Here is a 6,590-nt window from a genome sequence, read left to right on the forward strand (position 1 = left end):
TGTGTGACTGGTACATTCCCCGATGGTCAAGGCTGGATCCACACTCGAGATGTTTTGTCAAGAGCATCACGGCTGCTGAGATCAGAGCGGGCGTGTGGTGTGAGAGGTACAACCACTCACAGACCGTGCTTCCAAGAGTCGCCAGTGGCAGGGGAGCCTGCTGGTGGCACAGTAGCTGGAAGACGTAGGCAACTTATAAACATAATTTTTTTTTAAAGATTTATTTATACATACAAGAGCTGGGATACAGGCCAGCATTGCAGGGGTGTGTGTGTGTGTGTGTGTGTGTGTGTGTGTGTGTGTGTGTATTCACCAGAGACAGAGTGGGGAATAGAACAGGCAGATCTACTGAAACACATTGCTGAGGGGCGCAGGGGAGACAGGAGAGGTCTGCTGTACCATGTGGGTAGCTCCCTGGCCGGCCGGGAATTGAACTCGTGCTGCAGAGGCTGCGGATTGCTTCATAGTGCGGTTCTTAACCCCTTGCGCCTCCAGGGAGGCCCTCATCTGATATTTCTATACACGGGGAAGTGAACCCCATGATCAGTCTGGTCCCTATCCAATACCACACAAAGTCATAAACTTCTTTTTTTCTTGTGATGGGAACTTGTAAGGTTTCTTCTCTTGGCAACTCTCAAATATGTGACGCCATATTATTCTCTCTAGTCACCGCGATGTGGGTGACATGGTAGGGGGACTTGCTTCTCTTACATGTGAAAGTTTGTGCCTCTGACTCCCTTCACCTGCCCCTGAACCCCGCCCCCTCTGGCACCACCACCAATCTGTTCTCCACATCTACGAGTTTTCTGTTTTGTTTGTTTTGTTTTCCAGATTCCACATGTCCGCGAGACCATGCGGTGTTTGTCTTTCTCTGCCCAAATTATTTCACGCTGCGTGATTTCCTCCAGGGTCAGGCATGTACATGTTTTGATGTAGACACAGAGTTGGAAGGAAATAGGTCACAAAGGGGACAGTGATTATCCCTAACTGTGGTTCGTAAAGTTTCTTTTCATTCTATCTTTCTAATTTCTATGTATATTGTTTTTATGATTGAAAATACTTTTTTTTTTTTTTTTGAGAAAAAAAAAAAAAGCACAATGCTGGGCCTCCCTGGTGGGGCAAGGGGTTAAGCACAGCACTGTGAAACTGTCCACGGCCTCTGCAGCACGAGTTCAATCCCCGCCAGGGAGCAACCCACATGGCGCAGCAGACCTCTCCTGTCTCCTGCTGCTCCCCTCAGCAGAGTACTTTGGCCAGTCTGCCTGTTCTGTTCCCTGCTCTGTCCCTGGTGAATCCTCTTATCCCCCGCACCTCTGGCCTGTACCCCAGTTCTTGTGTGCATAAATAAATAAATCTTTAAAAAAAAAAGCACGGGGCCTCCCTGGTGGCGCAGTGGTTGAGCGCTGGGATGCGAAGCTGTCTGCAGTCTCTGCAGCGCCAGTTTGATAGTCAGCCGCCGGGCAAGGGTCCCACATGGCGGGCTGACCTCTCCTGCCGCCCGCTGCTCCCCTCAGCAGTGTACTTCGGTCCCTCTGCCTGCTCTGCTCCCCCGCTCTGGCTCTGGTGAATTCTCTCACCCTCCCGTGCTTCTGACTGTACCCAGTGCTTGTATAAATAAATAAATAAATCTTAAAAAAAAAAAAAAAAGCACAGAACTTTGTCTATCTCTGTGGGAGAGATTTACAGTTTTATGGGGACCTGCCTCCATTTTTCTCAGGGTATGGATTTGTTTATTTCTCGCTCACCGTGTGGATCCCTCAAAGCCTGTGCTTTGCACGTAGTTGACTCTGTTAACTAGTTGACAGGAAGTGGATTGGCTTCCTTTAAAATGAGCCCTAGGGCTCTGGGCTCCCTTGTGTCTTGGAGGGTCACAGGCAGGAGGTCCTGGCACGGATGGGGCCGCTGACAGACACGTGGCCAGGTAAGGGGCCAGCAGTCCTTGGCAGGAGCTCAATTTGGGTCGTTCCATTGACTCATCTGGAAACGGTCCCGTAAGTTGAGTAGATGATTGCTGTGCAAAATCTTTTTGTTCTTTAAGAATGTATTCTTGTTTTTGCTTAACCATCAATTTTATTTCTCACTGATTTTTGGGGGGTTTATTTTTAGACCCTGCTCTGGAGATTAAACTTCTGCCTTCTTTTCTTTTGTAAAACCTCAAACCATTCCCCTCCTCCTGTTATCTTTTATTTCTTGCATTTTTGCTAACCTGATGGAGGTGCCCTTATTGCTTTGGAATCTGATGGAGTTTGAAACGGAACAAGAACAGTCATCCTCACTCTAGGATTAAGTATTTAAAAGAAATCTCTATTAAGAAAATGAAGGTCCCCACGGACCTGAACAGACCTCTGCCCTGTTCTCCACTCGCGACGTGATGTCTCATTTCATTTCTTTCTGGATCCAGGCACAATCAAGTGTGCATTTTTCTTTCGCTCATTTTTCTAAATTCTGAAGAAAATGAGCCGTCGGGCCATCACACCATCTCCCACCATTCCTGGCAAATGCATCTCACAGCTCATCAACTAACGGGAACCCCCAAATCGCAGAGCTCAGAAATCCTCCCAAGTTAGAAGAGGCTCCCACTCAGCCTTTTATGGAGGTGACAGTGTTTGGGTTAGGGGTCCTGGTAGTTTCCGTTAGGTCTCTGATAGGAGATGCTGTACCCATGTGGCTGCACTATGGCTCAGTTTGGCACTTCATTCATTCACTCATTCATTCATTCATTCATTCATGCATTCATATGTACTGAGCACTGGCCACGTGCAGGTGTTGCTATAGATGCGGGGTAGGGGGAGGGACGCGATCAGCACAGCTGGCTCCGGCCCTCTCGGGGCACACAGTCCAGGGCGGCAGGGGCGGGGGGTGTTCATGGAGCCCACAACAAGGGGCGTTTGGACTTGGTGGGCACGTCCGCTGTGTGGGCCTGAGCACAGGGCTGTCATCTAACTCAGCTTTGGGCCTGGCCTGGCTCCCTCACCACAGGGTCCCCGAGACCTCCCTTATAAAATGGGGACAAGGCCAGATGCTTTCTGAGCAGATGGGGGTGCTCCGAGGACAGGAAAGGAGGCATTTTCAGAAAGCCTTTGCCCTTTATGCGCCTCCTCCCCAGCGCTGCACTCTGAAGACATCTGCCTCCCTGGAAGGGCTCCATCTGCACGGGGTGCGGGCAGGCTGCAATGGGGCCTGGCCTGGGGCCCTGGTTCTGCGGGAGAGTGGCAGGGGAACTTCCTGCCTGGGCCAGCGCGCAGTCACCCTGCGGCTAGGAGCCTGGCCAGAGGAGCCAGGCTGGGGGAGGCACAGCCGAGTCCCCTGGGCCTGCAGCGCTGCTCCTTGTGGCTCGGGGGTTGCCCACTGCTCCTGGGGCTCAGGCCGGGGGGAGGAGGCTGGGGCCACCAACCTCAGGCCAGAGAGGAAGAAAGGGGGAGATGGGGTGTCAGTGGCCGAGCTGCGGGAGCCAAATCTAAGATTAGAAAGGGCAGGTTTCCGATTCCTGGGTATACAGCCAAGCCCCAAACCCTTGCTGTGTCTTGGCAAAGCTTTCCCACATTCCTCTAACTCAGATCTCCCCTCGTTTGTCTCTGGAAATATTGTAGCTGTCATAATCGTTGTTCTAATAAAACACTCATCTGCCGATCTATTAGTAAGGCATGTTGTTGACAGGAAACCTGCATTTGCCGTATTTCCTATTATATCGTCTATTTCCTGCCTCATTTTTCTTGGAGGGCAGGAGCCACTGGAGATAATAGCACATTGACAGAAAGAGAAAGCCAGGGCGAAACCCTGAGTGGGGGCTTTAGCTCTCCACGCCGCAAAGGTTTCCAGCAGGAAACCCACACGCCTCTCCCGTCGGCCCCCTCAGAGGAGCACCTGCCCGTCCTCCTCAAACAAATTGTCTCCTCAGCCCTGGCGACTCGCTGGTCATGTGACGAGGAAAATCCTGTTGTTTCCGGGGCTGTGGGCAGGGGGAGAATCTTCAAGGACCCAGGAGAGAATGTGACATGAGCTGTTTCCCTTACACGAAGATCAACAGGACCGAACAGAGGGTGTGTGTGTGTGTGTGTGTGTGTGTGTGTGTGTGTGTGCCGGGGATACAAAGCCAGCCAGTGAGAACCTTGTTTTCTAGAAGTTTCTCGCCATAATCTTCTCCCTTGTGATATCAAATTGCAAATAGTACCTCAGCAGGGAAAAAAGCCACTGCTGGCACTGCGGATGCCGGTGTTGTGCCGAGCATGTCGTAAGTGACCCTCTTGGAGACCCTCGTGGGAGGGTGCGGTGTTCCTGCCTCGGCCGCCCCCAGCACAGGTGTGTGAGGCTCCTGGGCCCAGCTCTGTGGCTTGCCAGCGGGAGGCCGGGGCTCAGCGGCCAGGAGTGATGGGAGGGACCTACTTCTTCTGGGCCCTGGCCTGCCTCCCGCCTGCGAGAGAGTGAGGGCCAGAGGGGCTAATCCATTTGCCAGGAGCTGTGCCGGCATTAGCAGGACACCCCTCAGTCCCAGGAAAACCGGGGTGACCAGTTCTCCTGCAAACGCGCAAGATGCGGAGAGCCCTGCTTTCTCATGCCACCCTCCCGAGCTAGGTCTGGGGGGCGGGCGAGCAGGATTGCGAGGGAGGAGACTCAGACATGGATGCAGATTATGGGAACTATTCTAACAGTCTCGAGTGACAGGGAAAGTTTGCTGGGCTGAGTAAGGACCCGAAGTGGAGGCGTCTGGACTGGTGGGGGTGGGGGCAGTCGCCGCCAGAGAGGCTGGCATTCCCACGAAGACAGCGTCCCCTATGTGGGGAGACCCTCCATCTCCCGACAGGCCTGGAGAGGATTCTGGAATCCTCTCTCCCCACCTGAAGCCTGCACATCTACTCTGGTGTCCAGGGGTGCAGCCAGCCTACAGGGACCAAGGGTGGGGGGTGGGGGTGGGTCCCTAGGCACCCCTGGGGGCACTTTTGCTGGAGGTGAGGATGCCAGATATACACAGACAGACCCGGCTCATCTGTCAGGATCCTGCCCTCCCTGGCCCCCACCCAGGCCTCCTCCCTGGGCCAATTCAAAATGGTCTGGGCACCCTCTCTTTGCCCTCTGGCACCCCCTTACCTTTGAAGCCCTTCCCTGCTGAATTCTAATTGTCCCTCCTTTTTTTTTTTAATGATTTATTTATTTATTTATTTATACAAGCACTGGGTACAGTCAGAAGCGCGGGAGGGTGAGAGGATTCACCAGAGCCAGAGCAGGGAGCAGAGCAGGCAGAAGGACTGAAGTACACTGCTGAGGGGAGCAGCGGGCGGCAGGAGAGGTCTGCGCGCCATGTGGGACCCTCCTCTGGTGGCCGGGGAGCAGCCGGGGATCGAACCAGCGTTGCAGAGGCTGCGGGCAGCTTTGCAACCCAGCGCTCAACCGCTGCGCCTCCAGAGAGGTCCTAATTGTCCCTCCTTTTTAAAAAAATTTATTTTTGTGTAGAAGAACTGGGCTGTAGGCCAGAGGTGCTGGGGTGCTGGGGTGCCGAGAGGATTCACCAGCGACAGAGTGGGGAACAGAACAGGTGGATCTACTGAGATACACTGCTGAGGGGAGCAGCGGGGATACAGGAGAGGTCTGCTGTGCCATGTGGGTAGCTCCCTGGGTGGGATCAAACTCAGGCCTGAGTGTGATAGTGCTCAGATTTAACCCCTAGGCCACCAGGGCAGCCCCCTCCTGCCCTGTGAGCCCTCAGGGCTTAAGGCCTTGGGGGGAGGGGTGGTGACAGTTCTTTGCCCCAGGAGGTTCTGAATTGTGAGGGTGTTTGTGTTTATCTGATTTTTCCTTCTGAAGCTTGAACTTAGCTTTTAAGAAAGCCCAAAGCTGCAGATCTCTGTGAGGCCAGCAGAGCAGCCCACAGAGAGAGAGAAATAGGGTGAATAGGTGCGCATCTGAACCCAAGGGGCTGAGCAATCCACCTGCTCCTGGGTGTGCCTGGGTGGAGGTCTGTGCAGGAAGACCCCAACCTGAGTCCAGCATCCCGGGCTGCTCCCAGCCCTGCAGTCCCCTCTCTCAGACCAGACACTGTCTCTGTCCTGGCCTGGAGTCCTCTCCCCCGAGTTGTCCCCATGAAGGGAGGCCAATCCCTGGCCGGGTCACTGCTGTATCCCCAGGAATCAGCATGTGACAGGTGCCTGGCAGATGCATAGCACCCACTCTCGTTAAGACCAAGAGCTTAGTTACACCGTCATGCTCTGTGCTGAGGGCTTGACCAATATTATTTAATTTAATATTCACATTTACCCTATAAAGTCAGGATTAAAAAATGGTGGCAGAAAATACATAACATTAAAATGACCATTTGGACCTCTTTGGGTGTACAGTTCAGTGGCATTCAGCAGCCATCACCATTGTTCAGCTCAAGAACTTTCTTTTAAATGGGGAACACTTGACAAATTCACGTGTCATCCTTGCCCAGGGGCCATGCTAACCTAATCGCTCCAATTTTAGTAGAGGTGCTGCCCAAGGACCTCCGTCTCCAGAACTCTTTTCATCTCCCCAAACAAAATCTCTGTCCCCATTTAATGCTGACTCACCACCCCTCCCCCCGCCCCTGGAAACCACTCTTCTACTCTGTCTCCATG

The 6,590-nt window shown here is 53.2% G+C and overlaps 1 pseudogene; it reads right to left on the reverse strand.

The window, feature by feature from the left end:
* Positions 1-6,379: 6,379 nt before the first annotated feature.
* Positions 6,380-6,476, reverse strand: LOC119237851 (U6 spliceosomal RNA; annotated as a pseudogene).
* Between the last annotated feature and the right edge of the window lie 114 nt (positions 6,477-6,590).

The sequence above is a fragment of the Talpa occidentalis genome, unplaced genomic scaffold, assembly GCF_014898055.3.
Source record: "Talpa occidentalis isolate TD23 unplaced genomic scaffold, MPIMG_talOcc4v2.1 talOcc4.1042, whole genome shotgun sequence".
In the NCBI taxonomy this organism is placed as follows: Eukaryota; Metazoa; Chordata; class Mammalia; order Eulipotyphla; family Talpidae; genus Talpa; species Talpa occidentalis.